The sequence below is a fragment of the Heloderma suspectum genome, chromosome 3 (genome assembly GCF_057233095.1).
Source record: "Heloderma suspectum isolate Gila_16-S chromosome 3, 16-S_ref, whole genome shotgun sequence".
Taxonomy (NCBI): Eukaryota; Metazoa; Chordata; class Lepidosauria; order Squamata; family Helodermatidae; genus Heloderma; species Heloderma suspectum.
The window spans coordinates 130,069,578-130,089,278 of record NC_139460.1 but is presented as its reverse complement, the minus strand read 5'-3'; the positions used below and the strand labels follow the sequence as shown (position 1 = coordinate 130,089,278).

The 19,701-nt window shown below is 41.8% G+C and overlaps 1 protein-coding gene across 1 annotated transcript in view; it reads right to left on the bottom strand.

Annotated features, from left to right (window-relative positions):
- Positions 1–19,701, bottom strand: part of SH3RF3 (SH3 domain containing ring finger 3) — a 304,545-nt gene that overhangs the window by 113,023 nt on the left and 171,821 nt on the right. The window lies entirely within an intron of this gene.

Genomic DNA, 19,701 nt, shown 5'->3' with positions numbered 1-19,701 from the left:
GCCTTGCATATTTATCCTCATCAAAAGAGATCAAGCCAACCATTTCATTTGAAATTCAGCACATCTATTAATAAATAAATACTCTTTTTTATTTAAACAGTTTTAGTCATAACAATTCAACTGTTAAATATATAAGGCGAAACACAACGAACTTAAATAACATTTAAATTACAGGAACAACAATATTTCATTGCAAGCTATACATCACTTTTATGTTGTAGATGAGCTGGGTTGTTGTTTTTTACTCCCTGAAGTGGAATTTCTAGCACCTCACTGTTTTTATCCTTTCACGCAGATCCACTGCATGTAACGACTCATTAACTACAATTCATTGGCATACACACACTCTTCATAAAGACGATTAAGAGCCTCTTGAAAGTCTAAATCCTGCTGACAGTACAGATTGGCACATTCTCCTACACGCATGTTAGCCTGCCTACTGCCTGAGGGTCTTTAATCAGCTCAGCCTTTGATAAGTGTTGAGTGGGTCGAGGAGACAGCTTGCTACAACACTGACCTATGCCTCCAACAAGCTCTGAATATTGAAGAGGTCAACCACTCTCACATTTCAAATTGTCTTCTTCTTTAAAAGAGGAGAGCTCTTTGCAGATAAAGGCTCCCATTAAGAGCTGTTCTGCTTTTTTGTTACTTGAATTAGAATAAACTCCATCATCATTATATTTTTTGATCATATAAAGCAGCAGTACTTAAGAGAACCAGCTGGAAAAAGCATCAAGAAGATGCAAGCATCCAGAATGCAAATGAGCCTTTCATGTCACTCTACTGGATCTCTTTGTGGTAGAAAAAAGTTGATTATCTACAATATTTGGGTCAGAGCTACACCTCAGAGTCAATTTAATTCCAGCTAACATATTCCAGAGATTTTTGGTGCCTATAAAAATTTGATCACGCCACCTTACTGTAAAAGAACAAGAACAATAATAGATACTTCAGTGCTTGTAACCAGTTCCCAAATGCTTCTTGATCATGGGATATAGTTGATACTGTCTACTATCTCATTGTGAATGGTTTAAACAATTTTTATGCCAAAGTGAAGGTGACTTCTGTTTACATGTCTCAGGGGGACATGTCTCAGAATAAAACTGCTAGCAACCTTCTGCTTTGTTACATTCTTGGATTATTATTTATATATTCTTGCAACTCATCAAGGCTCCAACTCTATTGGTCTCTGATCATGATTAGTGCCTTTTAAAACGAGCACAATAAAAACCAACAATAAAACTTAAAAACAGTGGGGCAACACAATCTTGTGGCTCCAGAATCATATGGCAGATGGACTTAAATTGAACCTTGAAAGTACCAGCACATTTCAGAGTGATCTGGCCTTTACTATGTCTTGCCCCAGCTAAGTAAGCTAGCCAGGGTTTCAGGAAATGGCAAGATTACCAATAGGGATCAGAAAAAGAGCTGTAAGGCTGGAAACCAAAATAAAAAAAGGAACAGCTGCACCAATTGAATTCCCAATGCATTTCAAGACAGGTCTTTATCTAGGGAATTACAAACCCTTAGAGACTTTTCTGGAGGATTCCCTCTCCCTTACTTCTTCCAAAGAAGAGTCTTTGTTGGAAGGCTAGAACAGCTCTTGTCTTTTGCCTATTGTTTGTTCCTTTTTTGATTTTGGTTTCAGGAAATGGCACGTTGTGTACATGGTCATAAAGTGCCAATAGCATGGTAAGAGAATTACGTTAACAGTTCGTATCACCAGCATTTACATGTTCATGAGTGATACTGTAAATATTCTCCCAATGCCCTTCAGCAAGAAGGGAAGGAGTCCTCAAATCTGGGGAAGAGCAAAAAGAAGGAGGACTGGTTCCCTTGTTGCCTTCTCACAACTGAATGGGAGGAAGGAGAAGATTTGCTGATACTCATGGTGCCATCCTTGTTTTGTATGCCTCAGAAAACCTGTTAATATTAATGAAAGGTTTTAATGAATTTCTCATTGCATTTCCACCTAGTAAAATATACATGTGTATTTGTCACATATGACGGTGTGTATTTCTATACTGTATGTTTGCTATTTTCTATGGAAATATGGAGAGCCAGTGTAGTGTAGTGGTGAGAGTGATGGACTGGGAGCCGGGAGATCCGGGTTCTAGTCCCCACTTGGCCATGGAAGCTCAATGGGTGACTTTGGGCCAGTCACAGACTCTCAGCCCAACCTACCTCACAGGGTTGTTGTTGTGAGGATACAACGGTGAGGAGGAGGATAATGTAAGCCGCCTTGAGTTCCTTGCGAGAGGGAGAAAGGCGGGGTATAAATGCAATAAATAAATAAATAAATAAATAAATAAATGGTTTCCATGTAGGAAATTCATCATCTATAAAGCAGTCCCTAAGAGTGCTTAACTTTTTCTGAATTTTATCTCTGCTACACTAATTGTAGCTAATTTAATTCCTTTCCTGCTCTAGTTTCCCTTATAAAAATCTGTCCACTCTTATTCCTGACTGAACTGCAGTCATGACCAAGCGTAACATCAAAGCAATTCCTCTGAAATCAGCAAGACTAAGGTTGGTTCAAACAATCTCTAAACTAGAAATTCCAAAATTCATATTAGTGTAATACTTTTATTAGGCCAATCAAAAGATCACAAAAAATGTGCAAGCTTTTGAGATTTCCAGATCTCTTCATCAGGCAAGATATTACAAAAAGTGGGGGGCTCAGAGTCCCAATATGAAGCGTGGGAGGAGGGGTCTGAGTCATTCTAATTAAGCTCTGCAGATGATGCGATGTTTACAGGCCACTGGCCCAAGGATTGCTGGTAACCAGAAAGAGAAAAATGTTAAATCCTCCAATTTGGAAATATAAAATCCAGCTGTTGCTCAGACATGTTTTTCCATCTTGGGCGAATCATACTGGCCCCTTTTACCAGTGGATTACAGGTAAAAGTAAAGACCCTGGAAGTCTTCATATTATCAATGCTAGAGATAATTTTAGATGCTCTACTAAGTGAAAAAAAAACACTCAACTGGAAATGTTGCACATCCAGTGGAGCAGAAAGTTACATTCCCACAATATGTAGACTGTAATGTGTCATACAGGCATGCCCAATTACTGCAGTTCTGCCACTTCAAAAACAGGTATGAGAGGATAATGGAAAGCCAGGATATCATAAATCCAGGTGTTCTCGCATCTCAGGTTGCACCATACATGCAGTGTGTGAATGTGTGTGTGGAAAAGGGGCTCAGTTCTACTGTTTCTACCACACATAGCTTTATTTCCCTCTTGAGGCTTATGTAAAACAGCAGTTACTCCCAAGTAAATGTGATGTGTACTGGGATACTAGGTATCCAAGATGAAAAATCCTACGATTGTTCTGCCTTTCATCCCCCTTCAAAGGCAAATAACAACAACAAAATCAGTAATTGCATGTAATATTAAATTACAACATATTGCTTATCAAAATATAACAAATTGTTTAATGCTTTAGGCATCTCTTCTAATTCTCATTTTCCTCCATCAGGATCTGTGAAGTAAGCTGTGAAACACCTAATTATCCAAGTTCCTAGTATGCCAGGAATGGAACTGAAGATAGCTGCAGGCCAGCTTGGTGTGGTATCAACTGACAGATTTGCAAAACTTGGCTCCATGCACTGCTAGACTACTGCTAGACTACTGAATCTTTAAGGAGGGGCAAAGAAGAAACTGATTTCCACATTATACCAGTTTCTTCCTTCCAGTGTCTCTATCTTTCCTTTTCATGCAATGAAAGGAAGGTGAAAGATAGTATTTCAGGTGACAGGGAACAAATTCTCACATTCTGGGAAAATGTAACTGCATAATTTGACACTTTTCAAGTAGGTCCTTGTACTAAGAAGACCTCTGCTGTATCAAACCAAATGTCTACCTCATTCAGCATCTAGTTTCCCACAGTGGCCAACGCTATGGCTCCGGGAAGCCTGCAATTGGGTCATGAAGGTAATAGTCCTCTCCCATTGTTGCTCCCTAGGAACTGGGATTTAATGACAAGCTGCCTATGAATATAAAAGTTCCACTTAGCTATCATGCCTAATAGCCATTGATAGACCTATCCTCCATGCATTTCTCCAAGCTGGAAAGTCATCTAAGCCAGTGCCCATCACTAGCATATGCTTACCATTACATGACGGCATGGATCTGGGAGGGGGAATGACTTTCCATATTGGTGGACCTCTTCTTAGTAAAGCCCCCCTCCCCAATTACTGATCGGCTGCCATCACAGGCTGATCTTAGCCTAAATAATCTAGGCTGTCCATTTGTATGAAGACAGTCTAAGCCCTATTGCCAAGGACCCTTCTACTTAGCCAAGCTCTAGGGGAAAAAATACAGTAAAAGGGAAGGTGCTTTGGGTTTTCTTGTCCAAAGCCCAGTAAAAACAAAAACTTAACAAAATTTTGTGAATATACACACATAATGGGTAGCTTAGTAACCATCTGTCTTGCATATGGTAAAGATTTTAGTGAGAAATTCCCTTTTAAAACAATGCAGCCATTTGTCCAAGTATAAAAAGAAAGGGGAAGAAGGCATAACAAGAGAAAGCAACTGTCACACCCACAGAATTCCAAATGAAATCAGTAAAGTCACTCTAACTACTTACATGTTACCTACTTGTGCAAAATCTTGAGCATATGCAGAGTTCCTTGCAGAGAGTATTGTCTGAGAGAAAGCATCTTTGGCCAGCTGATTAGATGTTGTTTGGAAGACCCAGACTGGGACTCCAAGATCAGTAACAGAAGGCCCTTAGCTGAGATGGACTGTTGCTTTGCCCAGTTGGGTGATAAGCTCCATTTCTGATGTCAGTGCCCTAGCTAGCCAATCAGAAAATTATATATAAGATTGCTGCCACTAGCAAAATGAGTCTGAATTTATATGTTGAAAGAGTTGGCCAGTTCCAACTGGATGGAACATTGTGTAAAAGAGGTTAAATTCTTGATGTACATTGGGGAACAAAAGTTAAGATTTCTCCACTGAACAACTCTCTGAGGGATGATCAGATGTTTTAGGGGGCATTTTTGAGCTACATCAAAATAATAGGGCTTGTCACAGTTGGGTATTATGGGTTGGCAATAGGTCAACAGCGAGTGGGGAAGAGCTGTAGCTCAGTGGTAGTGCACAGGCTTTGCATGCAAAAGGTCCCAACTTCAATCTCCAGCATCTCCAGGTAGAGCTGTAAAGATTCCTGTCTGATACCCTGGACAGCTGCTGCCCGTCAGGGCAGACAATGCTGAAGTAGTTAAACCAATGGTATTCCTATGTTCATATGTACCTGAATTGTAACTGTGACAAAGAATATCAAAGCACAGCAGATTAAATATGAACAAATCCAGAATAAACCATTAGGTAACTGAGGTCTCTGAACCTGTCAGATGTTGTTAGGAAGACCCAGGCTGAGAGCAAAGACTCACATATTTATGTGTGTACAGTATGTTACTATCATTTAAAGAAATTATTTAATATATGTATCAATTGTAGTATTAAGCCCTACTACACAAATATAAAGTACAGAAAAACAAGGTGCTGGAGGTAAGTGTGAGAGTCCCTTTGGGCATAAGCAATGGCTTGTCGACACACAGCATGGTCTCTCTATATTCCCCCAAGCAGTTCCCTTTATCATACGTCACATTCAAAACCTCCCTTCCAAGTCTCGACAGTTTATCAAATAGTGCCGCAAGCTGCTGCTAAGGGAATGAAAAGGGGAGGGAGAGATTAAGAACCCCCCCTCCCGCGTACTTTTGTGGAGCTTGCTGTGTGGCTTTCTGGATCAAAGCCAGAGAGTTGCAAAGATTCAGAGTTTATTTCAATTAAACCTGAGATGTGCTGACTACAAAAGAATATTCCTGTGAACTGTTCAGAAAACAATTGAGTTTAATGATGTCCAGAGGAAATGGAACAATACTGCTTAAAAAGAGATCAAACAAAGTTGTTTTTTAAGATTAGCTACATGAAAAAGCTAGAGCAGAGAGATATCCATCCATTTTGCCAGAAACAGAATATTATCAGAAGCTGGAGCACACTATGCTAAGAGCCTCTTTTCTGTTAGCTTTAGATTCTATTCTGTTCAATACAACAGTGAATTACAATATGACCTACCAACGAACATCCACTATGCACTTTAAAGTAACTTCCATTTGTAGGTAGCCATTTTGGAGGTTGTTCCAGATGTAGCCAAAATGCTTTAGGAAACAAAATGTTTGTTTCTTTTAAGCATTTGATGTGTTGTGCTAATAATATAAAAAACAAACCAGCTTAATTTCATAGAAATCATACAGAAGGGGAAAGATTTAATGTGGAGCCACAAAACAGTATGTAAGCTTGCTCCTCAGTCAGCTTATGGACATTTGCCTGAGCCTGGCTCAGAAACAATCTTATGGGGTCCCTAAATGGGTGCCTCCAAGGAGTAGTGAGCTGTTAAGGCCACCCCTTTCCCAACACTCCTCTGGCTTGGATCATCCTGGCTTCCTCCCACCAGCTCCCAAAGCACCCTCTCCTCTCTTCCCTTTCCTTACCTGCAAGTGGATGATGGCCGTAGCAGCAGTGGAGCATAGGGAGAAAGAAGTTTTTTTCCTTCCTTCTCCTTCTCCTGTCATCCTGACATGATTCACAGCATGTCTGGACTGAAAGAGTGCCTGGCTTTGGAATTGGGAGTCTTCCCAAGGACTACCATAATGGCACCCTTAAGGGGAGGCTTTGCTTTATTAAGTACTATTTACAAAGCGTTCATTGTTTTCTGCTAGTTGTTATTCTCCCTCAGAGCTTGCCCCACTTTGTTGGATCTCACCTCCTCTTCATCCAGTTAATTGGGGTGCTGTTAAAGGTACAGTCACATTTCAACTACAAAAAGCATTCTTCTAGCAGTTATTCCCAAACTGTGTGTCAGCAGTATGTTAGCATGACTTGAAAGAACCACCGGTGTGCTGTGAGAAATGAATTAATTAAATAATCCAAGGCTCTGTGATGCTCTGTGCCTGCATTCCAATCAGCTTCTTTCCACAGAAGATAATTCTGCTCCATCTTCACTGGGTGCAATTGAAATCTCCAATCACACCCAGTGCAGGGATGAATCAGAACTATCCATCCCCAGGAGCTGTCACACACTCATCTCCAGTCTTTTGGAATGTGAGAGTGAAGTGTGCTTTCATTTTTTATGCAGAAAATAGTGTACCAAGTATCAGAAACTTAGGATGCATTGCCTTTGATTAGACCTGGGCTAGGCAACCAGTGGCCCTCCCATCATCCCTCACCATTGACTATTCTGGCTATGGCTAATGGGAGTTGTTAGGCCAAAACATCTGAAGGGCTGCCCAGCCTTGGATTAGACCCATATGTGGATATTTGCTTCTACTCACACAGATCAGAGCACAAGTATCCAGATTTGGTTCTGAAATCTGTAGTTTGGGACTAACTGCCTTGGATGTAAGAAACCAAAGTTGAACAGGAGCAGAAGAAATCATCCTGTGCTTATTTGACTGTGAAGCCTGCACTGATTGTGTCTTGGGGCAAACAACATCTCTGCTAACTGCTGCTTCCCAGCCATTTTTCCTCAGCCACTACATATGCAAATAAGCATATTTTCCACAAAGACTGCAAATTCCAGTGCCTTCTCCTCTTTGAAAACACTGATTGGAGAGAAGCTGCCCTTGATTGACATTCTACTGAATGGAAGAAGAAAAGCAGCAGCAAATCAATGTCATAAGCTAACACACCAAACATATATGTTTAATCCTATTTCCCACAAAGTAGATTCAAATATTGCAAGCTCAGAAATCTACTGCACTGACATGTAATTTCAAAGAAAATGAGCAAGATGGAAATAAATGCTTATAAATTGACGAGAAAGATCAAAAGCAGCAGTTCTCTTCTCTCAGGGGGAAGGAAATCAATAAAAATGAAAATGTCCAATTACAATGCGACCATATAGCTTAGTGTAAACTCTTTTTAAAAACTTTTTTATGTTTATGCTTATTCTCACCAAAAGCTTAGTTTTATTTTCTTGACTGCAGTCAAGTGGTAGGCGGCAGTATTACAACCGAAACTCTCCCCACGACCTGAGTTCGATCCCAGCAGAAGCCAGGTCTCAGGTAGCCAGCTCAGGTCAACTCAGCCCTCCAACCATCCGAGGTCAGTAAAATGAGTACCCAGCTTGCTGGGGGAAAGGTAGTCACGACTGGGGAAGGCAATGGCAAACCGCCCCGCTACAGTCTGCCAGGAAAATGCCAGCGCAAGCAGGCGTCCCTCTAGGGGTCAGCAATGACTTGGTGCTTGCACAGGAGGGACCTTTCCTTTCCTTCCTAGGCAACTGGAATAATTCTATTAATTCTCTGGCCATAATTTGGCCAGTGTATGGAATGTATTTTGATTATCCTCTTGTTGACTATAGCAGCATTAAGCATGAACTGAATGTAACAGTCATTTATCACTGGGTATTTGAAATCAGCTCCTGGGTTACATGACAACTGATAATGAATGTGGCTCTTCAAACTCCAGGGGACCTCTCTAACAGGACACAATTTAGTTAGATGTTCTATGTGCGAGGAGAAAGTCTGTGCCCTGTTGTGCATCGTGTTAATTCAAAGTGCACATATGCATATCCCCACAATATTTCCAAGATGTAAGTGGATCAACTTGGTTTAAATCACATTACATTAGCAAGAAAGAGAAGTAAGCAAGGTGCTTTCAAATAGTGTTTGTTGGCTTGTGTCTAGCAAAGAAATGTTGACAATTTAACTTAAAATAAACATTTGTTTACTAATTTCCAGAGGAGTAGTGATGTTAATCTGTTGCAGCAAAAGCAACACAGTCTTGTGGATCGAACACTGCTCCAATACATCATCAGTGATCTACTACATCCCATTCTGGACAGTGATACTTTCCTTAGGTGGTAGGCCTGTCCTGGTTTAGAGACAGACCCTTAATCTAAAAGAACTACTCACTAACAACAGCAGTTCACATAACAGAGACACAAGCACAGGGATCAGACTGCAACAAACCCAGATGCCAACTCTGTTCCCATATCTACCTACGCAACACTACTGCATGATCTAATAAGGTCAGCCATGAATCAAGGGTTAATTCACCTGCCAACATACAATGATATCTATGCTATCATTTGCCAGGCAATGCAATCATTTGCTCTGCATTCTTTCATAGGTCAAACAGGCCAGTCTCTGCAGAAAACAAGAAAATTGCTAGGGTGTGGAATATGCATGACAGGGCCTTCTTGTTCGTGGGGCCTAGGCTCTGGAATTCCCTCCTTTGAAAAGCTCATTTAGCCCCCCCCCCCCTCAAAACAGTTTGTTTTGACATGGTCTTTATGCTCTATGTTTTGTTACGAGCTGCTGTTTTTCAGTTACTTGTTTGTTTTAAACAGATTCTATTATCCTTTTATTATGCTGTGAGAGGCTTTGGTGGCCTCAGCCATATCTGGCCTCAATCCAAAACAGGACTATCAGATAGATAGATCACTAAAGTAAATTACAACAGTACCAAAAAGTATAAATAGCATCAGCAGTAAACTGAATAAATTCACTCAATCTTGAAAGCTCTCTGATATAAATCTTTCTTGATCTGATATCTGAATGTAAACAAAAAGAAGCAAGGCAAATAAGGCAAATATGAAATGTTGCTGCTACCACCAAGAAAGTCCTGCCCAACACAATCACGCGCCGCACTTCCAACGGAGGGGGAAATGGGGATAATAATATATGGGGATAATAATACTTGCTTCCCGAACAGTATTATTAAAAGGATTAATGAGGAAAAACTATGTTATGTGCTTTGAGTTCTCTATACAAGCTAAGTATTAATATGAAAGACTGGATTTTATGTTGTTGCTCATATCATAGCTTAAAACAATTCTGAACCATCATAAGGCAGGACATCACTTCATGACTGTATTAGAACAGAACACATCACAATGCAGCAGATTTACATAAGTTTTTTTTCTTTTTCCAACAATTTGCTCACCAGCGAACTGGATAAAACATGAATATACTTTCCCAGCCAAATGTACTTCCTTCTTGGGAAGATCTGTGTTAGTAGCGAGAAGTCCATGTTTTATCATTTGGGATGTATAAAATCCCAATTCCATTTTTAAATTATTATTTTAAAATATTCAGACCGTTTGATTCACAGAAAATTGTGAAATTATTGGGGGGGGGGAAGCATCCAAAAGCTTAAAAGACAATACTGTTTCAAAATCAGTTCAACCCATGAAAGAAAGAAAAAAAGAAAATAAGGAAGAGTCCATTGCACTGTTTTAGTTTGTGTGTGTGTGTTTTCTTTTCTTTTTAGAAAATCAGAGTTATAATATCTGAGCAACTGAGAAAAAGATTTAAAAAATGACGTTCTTGCCTCGAAGGCTGCAACATTCAGCAAATACACTGTGCACATTCCAGTGTGACAGACATTGGACAGGCCTGTAAGTAGCATTCCTTCTAGCACAGGCCTTGTGTTTCACCCAGAATCAAGTTGTTTGAGCTTAAGTAGCAACAGAAATACACACAGCCAGAATCTGAGTAGGGAAGAACACCACCCTTTATTTTTATAGATTTGGATGCAGATCAGTTCTGAAATGCCTTGTAAGTGTCTGGAAAACATGGAGGCTATTTACCTGTAACTGCTGCTCAAAAGGAAATATCTCTAAAGTCGCACTTCTAGATATTTACCCTCTAGGGTTAACATAGCAAAAATTACTAACACAGAGATTCCTATCTGGTAGGTTGGGTTGTTATCTGTAGCTGGATGAATGGGTGCCCACGATAACGCACATTTAATTGTATAAGGACTGTTTACCCAGGTAAACACTTTAAAAAACATAAAAGAAGAGATAATGATGCATTATCACCGGTTAAAATCTGCAAGAATTTGAGTCTACAAAGCACTTACATTTCCCTTTCCCTTTGAAGGGGATTCCTTTCTCCACCTCCACCCCAAGCCCCTGTTAGCCTCCATGGAAGGGGGGGGGGGCTTGGAGATAGAGCGGTGGGGGAGGCTCATGGAAGGAGCCGAAGCCTCTGCAGGCCAGATGGGAAACATTGGCAGGCTGAATTAGGCCTATGGGCCGGAGGTTCCCCATTGTTACTTTAAAGGACACAAACAAAAGGCAAAGGCCAAGAGCTGCTTTAGCCTTCCAACAATTCACAAAGCTAAAAGGGGTACCCATTAATCCCATCATCAAAGAAATGTGTAATGTGGTTCTGGTGTCACAATGTGGGACAAACAACCTAAAGTGTCTTAATGCAAGATAGCATCCCAGGTTCAACTTCTGTTTCTAGAAATTGTAATCAACCATTTGTGAAAAAGTTCCTGGTTGAATTAAAAACAGCAGCAGCAACAACTTACAATGAGTTGGTATGCTCTGATGGTAGTGTTCTGATTCCTAAAACAAATATTTGTTGTTCAGTCGTTCAGTCGTGTCCGACTCTTCGTGACCCCATGGACCATAGCATGCCAGGCCTTCCTGTCCTGCGCTCTCTAAAACAAATATAGCATAGCATATACTGGGGGAGTGTGTGTATTTGTGTATATGAAATGCTTTCAGAATGTGTGCATGCACAGATATGAGTACGTATGTAGATGTTTTCATTTGATTTAGTGGGTCTCCCCCCAGGATTCCAAGTGCATGAACTGTTGGCAAGGAGCACAGACTTCCACTGCTTAGCTTATGCCTGGCACTTGGTTTCACCTCCCTCCTGCCAATTCTACTCTGTGTTTAAATCAAACTCTGCTTCACTTCTGATGAAGTTCTTTCAAAATGTGTGAATCTGTCTACTCAAGTATTCTCCCGGTGGGAACATCATGCCAGAACTAACTTCATTAAATCCATCATAAATCTTGCACACAGCAAAGAAATCCAGTTGAAATGCCAGGGCAAGCTGCCTTACAGGTTACATGCAGACAGTGGAGGGGAATAAATGATTATAGACATGTGATTGAAGAATTTAAAACACAGTGAGAGTGAGAGTGTCAGCATAATTTATTTCTGATTATAAAACTATCAGTAACACATCTCCCCTTCAATAAAGCTGCCTCCCGTCTCAAAAAATAAATCAAGATTAGACCTATGGATATAGTTTTCCAAAAATAAGAACTTAAATATAGTATATGATCTCAGTGAGATAAATATTTCACATGGTCTTTCAGAGTACACCTCTTCCTCTTTTTTTCCTTTGACTAGGCCATATATCTGGCTAATCTAGGCACTGATTTTTATACTTAATTTAAAAAAATAAAATCAAACACAAAACAAGAGAGGTATTTGTGATCCCTAAAATATTTACTTCTAAAGAAAACAGAATGCGTCCACAAACTATGACCGGGTTTGCACGATCACCGCAGTCCACCGTGGCTTATCTAAGCCACAATTGGTTGCAGTGCATGCTATGGGCTGTTTTAGGGTTATGCAAGGGCTCTTTAACTCTCGCATAAGCCACCCTTGCTGGGTTTGCGACATTATAAGACCACAGCGCCCACCCACCACGGCTGGAATATTTTGTCATGCCCTCACCGGAGGAATCCTCCTCAGAGGAAGAGCTAGAGCTCCCAGAAGCTAAGGGCACCCCAGATCAGTCACTGTCACCAGACCAGGAGGAGCCTGGGCCCTCGGGGGAGATGGCTGCAGGTCTGTCCCTGTCAGGGGGAGGGGACTCTGCCTCTGAGGCAGAGACTGAGCAACCCCCGGGCCCCAGGAGCCTCGTCGCCTCAAGCGGCAGGCCAATAGGGCTCCCATGCGGAGGAGTGCTCTCTTGCAAAGAAGGACTCCTCAGGAGAAAGTGACTCCTCATGACTAGGACTGGCCAGAGAGCTCTAAAGTTCTGCAGCTGAGCTCAGCAGATTCTGGGAACAACGCCGTTCTTGCAGCTCCAGTGTTTTCTACCTTGCCTCCTGGACCCTGCCCTGTGATTGATGCTCCATGCCCTCACCCTTGGACTCCTTCTTGACCCTGCTTCTAGACTGTGTATCTTGACTAACTGTGTTTTGACCTCTGCCTACTAACTCAACCACTCCTGCTTTAGCCTGACCCCACATATCGGACTGCTTGCCTGCGCTTCAGCCTTTGCCTGCTATCTTGACCACTCCTGCCTTACCCTGAACCGCATTTTTCTGAAACCTCTGTGCCTGAATGTTTGCCCGCTTCATTACCTTGCTTTTTGGCTAGCTCCTTCACTCAGAGTCTGCTGCACCCAATGCAGGACAATTTTCTAAAGTGCGGCCAGCAACTGAATATTCAAATAAGCCATGGTGCGTTGAGGCAATCATGCGAACCAGCCTAATGAGTTAGGATTATACAGGACAACACTGAACAAGTTGTTTAGCACATAGTGCGAAATCACTCAAAAATATATAATGCAGTGTAGAATTACAGCTCATTCACATAAGGGGTATCTATCTACACAGGGCTTTGACTCCGGTTCTATTCTGCCCCAAGGTGATCAAGTCAGCTACTGCGGCGTGTCTGTTCCCCCCCCCCAAAAAAAAAACTCATTTTGTGATGGTTTTTCTATCACAGCGATTTTAGTGCAATTTGGCAGTACATGTGACCTCAACTGGCTTTGCTGTAGGCTGGTGGAAGCAGTGCTGATTGGTGGAAGGGAGTCATGTGGGGAAAGCAGAGGGCTAAATGTCTACTTGGAAGTAACTCATTGCCTGCATAGAATCATAGGGTTAGAAGGGGCCTACCTTCGAGTCCAACCCCTTGCTTCAACTGCATTTTGCCTTCAGGAACAGAGGGGTCAGGAGAATTCCTTTGCCAGCCTTTTTCTTAAAACTGCTCTGTTGCAAACATGGACTCAGTTGCTGTCTCTTCCTTTAAATATTCATTATTTACTGGGTAATCATGCTTACTCGGAAGTAGGGATGGGTAAATTGAGTCTCTGAATGTGCTGCTGCTGCTGCTGCTGCTACTGCTTCTCTCAGTCATTCACTGCCAGGACCAGAGCAGTGTCTGCTATTATTAGTAATAGTATGAAGGATCCAGTCCTTTGTAAACATCTCTCCTTTCTCTCTTCCTTCCCTGCCCCTCCTCCCTCAGATAGCCACATCTACGGGGGGGGGAGGGCGGGAGGAGATGCAAGAGCAGCCGTGGGTCTGCTGTTATTAGTATTAGTACTGCTGCTGCTCAGTCATTCACAATACTGCTTTTTTGTGAGGGAGGAGGTGAGCAAGCCTGAGCTCATTGGCTGCCCATTCATTTCTACTCATGGGACTCAGCCTACCCCACCCCACCCCACCCCAAACTAATGCCACTTCAGTTCCTGGTGGAATATAGTGCTTTACTGGGTTGCATTTGCTGTGGAAGGAGACAATTCATTTCTGGGAAAATGCAGATTTTGCCCAATTCGCTTCATAGAATCATAGAATAGTAGGGTTGGAAGGGGCCTATAAGACCATCGAGTCCAACCCCCTGATCAATGCAAGAATCTAAGTCAAAGCATCCCTGATAGATGGCTGTTCAGCTTCATCTTGAATGCCTCCAGTGTGGGAGAGCCCACCGTCTCCCTAGGTAATTGGTTCCATTGTCATATTGCTCTAACAGTCAGGAAGTTTTTCCTGATGTTAGTGTCAGGGTGAATACTGAGCCCATAGAGCCCCAGAGTAGTTCTGATTCTGAGGAGGACCAACCACCCATGGGAGAGGAGCTTGCTCATCTCTCACAGGCACAGCGGCAGGGAGAGATTCCTCCTGCCTGCATTCCTGAGAGAGATAGTGACCCTAGCAGTGAGAGAGCGGGGGATGGGATCTTGCTGGACGCTCAGTGGAGACGGAGGGAGGGCGCCGAGACGTGGCGCTCTGCCCACTTGGCGCTAAAACAACGATCGTGTCCTGAGGATCCCCAGGTAAGAGGGAGGACCTCTCCATAGCCCATAAGTTCAGAGCTTTCCCGCTCTTCCCCTTCAAACGAGGACCAACTGCCTTACCCAGACCTTAGGCTACTCTGCTAACTACCCCAGTGCGTTTCCTTGCTTAGTCGCTTGTGATTCGCATTTGAAAGAGTCATTAAGTTGTAAAGGAATAAAGCCTTGGAAAGAATCCCTTTTGTCTGTGCCGTGAGTTGGCTATTGGAGGGGACTTAAAGAAGCAGCTAGGGGGCTCCTGACAGAGCAATACGACAATGCTTCACAAAAGCATTTCCATTTAGACTGGCCCATACTTTACAGTGCAATTGTATTAAATGCCCTTGCACTAACACAGCAAAATGCTACACTAGCACAGTGAATTTACATCAGTGTAACAGTATACCTCCTTATGTTACTAGGGCTCTGCCAGCACAATGGAAAAACCGGGTAGTGTTGGACGCATTGTACAGGAAGAGCAGTGCTTGGCTGGAATCCAGAAGCCTGTTGAGACATATTTGCTAAGCAGTTCGAAGACAAACTTGCTTATGTCCACCTTGACCTGGACTCCACTAGTTCAGCAGTTCAATTTATGTGTGTGTCCAGAGCACATCTAGTCTTGAGTTATGGGTGAATTTCAGTTATTACAGCCTGAAGATAAGGACAAGGTGCTTGGAGGAGTGTGGTCTATCATATGCTTACTCAACCCTTGCTCTTCATCTAGCAGAAGAGGGTTGGCCATCTAGGTCCAGGAGGTAATAAACACCTTATTACAAGAAGGAGTGGTCTCATCTGCCTTGAACAAGGCAGTTGTGAGGACATTGCTAAGGAAACTGTCCTTGGACTGCAAGGATTGTATTAACAGCTAATCATAAAAATTCCCTTTTTGGGCAAGTGGGTGACTGCAACTCCAGGAGTTCTTGGAGGAAAACATTTATCTGCATCATTTCAATCTGATTTCAGGACTGACTATGGCAAAGAAATTGCCTTAGTCTCCCTGGTGGATGACCTTCAACTGGAAGAAGGACAGGGGGAGTTCAACCACTCTAATACTCCTGGATTTCTCAGGGACTTTTGATACCATTGACCAGGTAACCTTCTGTGTTGGGAATAAGAGGAACAGTGGTTCCGTTCCTACCCAGAGCTTTGAAGATGGTGTTGGGGGACTTCTGCTTAACTCCATGGTATCTAGCCACAGTTTCATTTGTATCCTATACTTTTCAACTTCTATCTGAAATCACTGACAGAGATCATCTGGAGTTTCGGGATTGAGTTTCATCAACATGTAGATGACTCTCAACTACATCTCTCTTTTACATTGGATTCAGGTGAGGTAGTGGAAGTGCTGAATCACTGCCTGAAGGTACTGACGGATTGGATGAGGGACAAAACACTGAAGCTGCTGCTGCTGCTGCTTTCTCTCAAAAAAGACTCAAGACTTCTTACAGCAGGGATTAAAACATACAAAAAATTACACAATTTAAAACAGATAAAAACAATTAAAACTACCAAGATGAGGTAAAATTAAGAAGCCTCATCATAGGCTATCAAATTCCTGGGAGTCTTAACCTGGTGCTGAAAAGATGACAATGTCATCACTTCTTTCTAATGGCATTCGTAGTTTTTTACTCTGCTGTTGAGAGAGCATAGAATTTTGACTGTATTGTGTAAGCATGAGCCCTAAGATAACAGCCATTGGCGTGCTTAGCAACTATGCTAAGACCCTCTAGCTCACTGCATACATTATAGAATTGGAAGGGTCCCTGTAGGTCATCTAGTTCAACCATCTGCTCAATGCAGAAAATGCAGAGCTACATCTCCAAAAGGTGGCTGTCCAGCCTCTACTTGAAGATCTCCAGCAGTAGAGACAACCACCCCTCTAGGTAATTGGTTACATTATCAAGCTGATGTTTCTAGTGTTCAATCAAAATCTATTCCTTGTAACTTCAGCTCATTGGATCTAGTCCTGCCTTCTGTGGTGGCAGAGGTCTTTGCCCTCTTCTATGTGACAGATTCCTTCAGGTACTTGATGAGGGCTATCATGTTGCCCCTCAGTCTTCCCTTCTCCAGTGTATCATTATAATAGCAATTGTGTTGCTATTATTTTGCAATTCTCCCAGTCCAATCCTGTTTATCACACAGGATTGGACAAACCATTTGGAACACAGAAGATAACTAACAATCCAGCAGCTATTTCGAATATTTAAAATCTGAAAACAATAAACATAGTATGTTAAAATATCATCAGCAAATTATTACATATGAAGAATGACCTTACAAATCTTAACAGTAGAGAATAATTTTTTTGCAAAAGCCTCTGCTACATATTTCTCAGCATCATCCAATAAGTAAGTCAAATACCAGTTGGAGGATCTTCCAGGGAATTTATTTAAGATAGGTGTAACACATCTTATTTGCATCTCTATAAAAATTACAAAAAAGAAATATATGAGACAGAGACTCTACCACTTCATCTCCAAACGGGCAAATACAATTTATATAAGGAGTTCGGTGGAAGTGACCATCCACTAGAGCAGAAGGAATTGCATTGAATTTTTGCAATTCTAATTTAGACAAATTCATGGAAGATAAGGCTATCAATGGCTACTAGTCCTGATGGCTATTTGTTATTCCCAGTATCACAGGCAGTATGCCTATGTACACCAGTTGCTGGGGAACATGACCTATTGCACTCATGTCCTACTTGTGGATTTCCCATAGGCATCTGGTTGGCCACTGTGTGAACAGAATGCTGGACTAAATGGACACTGGTCTGATACAGCATGGTTCTTATGTTCTTAAAATGTTCCAGTCTGAAGAATTTTAGTTAGAATTTGAAAACTGTTGATAATACGGACTAATATGTTGTTTATAACAAAGTACATTGTAATTGGGAAAGTTGCCAAAAGGTTAATGTTCAAAGGAAAGGGCAAGCAGGCTGGACAATTACTGGGGGAAATGTCTATTTAGGGAAGTCTAGAATTAGCTAGGAAACCAAACGTATACATGCCGTAGTTAAATGGTTATTAAAGTTTAAATAGTTCAGTATAATCTGTATTCAGATTTGTTCAGTCTTGTAATATAGGACAGAAAACCAGCTTGTGTCCCATGCAATGCTCAGTTCCCCCATTAGCTCTGCTATGTCCCTAAGGTTGAGTAGAAAACAACCAGGAAGAAAATGTCAACTGTCCATCAGGACATGATGCTGTAGAAGAATCAATGGAAAATGAGTTAGCTAATAATATTGGAAATGCTAGACTCAATACAACTGCAGTAGAAACTATTAATAACTGGTAGAGGTGAGAAATAAGGAGCTTTGGAAAAATGTGACCCCCCCCCCCACACACATGCACTTCTCTAATTTAGGCCAGCTTCACACATGAGAAAATGCCCACACAGTTGTTACTTCCTAAGCCTAAAAACTACATACCCAAACCTTCATATATAAGCAAAACCTACACAGGACATGCACATCACATCATTGTTTTTATACATGTTTTAACCACCTTGGGAATCTCTGACTGAGAGCTTGGGTGCGTGTTGGCTAAATATGTTAATAATTAAAAAAAGAAGTTTCCATCTCTCACTCTCATTTCTCCAGAAGCCCACTTTGCTCTTGCCATTTTTGCCTCTCAAATCAACAGCCAATTACACATCCCAAAACACAGAAGCCACGGGTGCTCCTTCCTTACCCCCTCCAGCCCCAGAAATACCATGCACTGATGCCACAGAGACCACACACTGCTCCAAAAACTGCTGCTGTTGATGTTGCTGCCAATTCTAGAGTTGATTGATTTAAATCAAAAGTTTCTCATTTGTACATCAGAGATTTTGAAAATGAAAGTGCATTTTAAATGGTTGATATAATTTATAACTAAATCAAATATTTATGCTACTTATTAGGGTAATCCAAAACGTTTTCGTGTAGCACACAGGTCTTTTGCATAGGAGTACTCTTATCTGCACATTGATGGAGGATGGCCATTGTGAAAAGAATAGTGGTTTTTCAGTCTCTGCTTACTTGTGTCCTGACATCATTATGGGAACTGTTTTCTTTTCCTGCCAATGGTAGCCTGTGTTGTGGTGGGTGGAGGAAAGATGGGGAAACTCTTGGTTTAATATTGTCAGAAGAGGTAGGGTGTACTATATATTACTAAGGGGAAGATCAAGAGATTGCTACTTGCTGGTTTCTCATCATGTGTAGTTCCTCCCCAAGCAAAATCATTTACATATAGATTCAGAGTCAGAACCATCGAGAATCAAGAACTGATAGTTACCAGGTAGATCGTTGTTCTTCCATGAGAGAGAAAGCGAATGTTCAATTGCTTTTTGCCCCTCAGAAGTAAGCCCATTGTGTTCAGTGGGCTGGCCCTATCATTCGGTAGAAGGAGGCAGCTGCCTCTTGCTGCAGATGCTGAGGGATGCAGAGCAGCGGCAAACTGTTGGAGGACAGAGCTGTCTGTGCCATTTAGCCTTCCCTGTACCCTCTGGTGCAGTGGAGGATGCTATGTCTTGTCACCAGTCTTGAAATAGGGTTCAACTGCTGGTCAGCTTCCATATTGGAATGGGTGTGTGTGCAGTCATATTGTCCTTTGCCTCAAGCAACAACATTTCTTGGCCAACCCTCCCGTCTAGTAAGCCCCATTAGTCTAGGATCACAACCTTAGCCATTCGTACACACATTTTTACTAATATGGAACATGGCAAAGAGGCTGCAATTTGGCCTTAGGATAGGAATTAACATTTTGTTTACTCCTCCTGCAGCAAAGCTCCCTCCATTACAATTACAATGGTCGAACAACTACCACTGTATTTCGACTGGAGGAAGATGTTCTTACAGTTAATTCAGAAATCGTAACCTGTACACAGCCA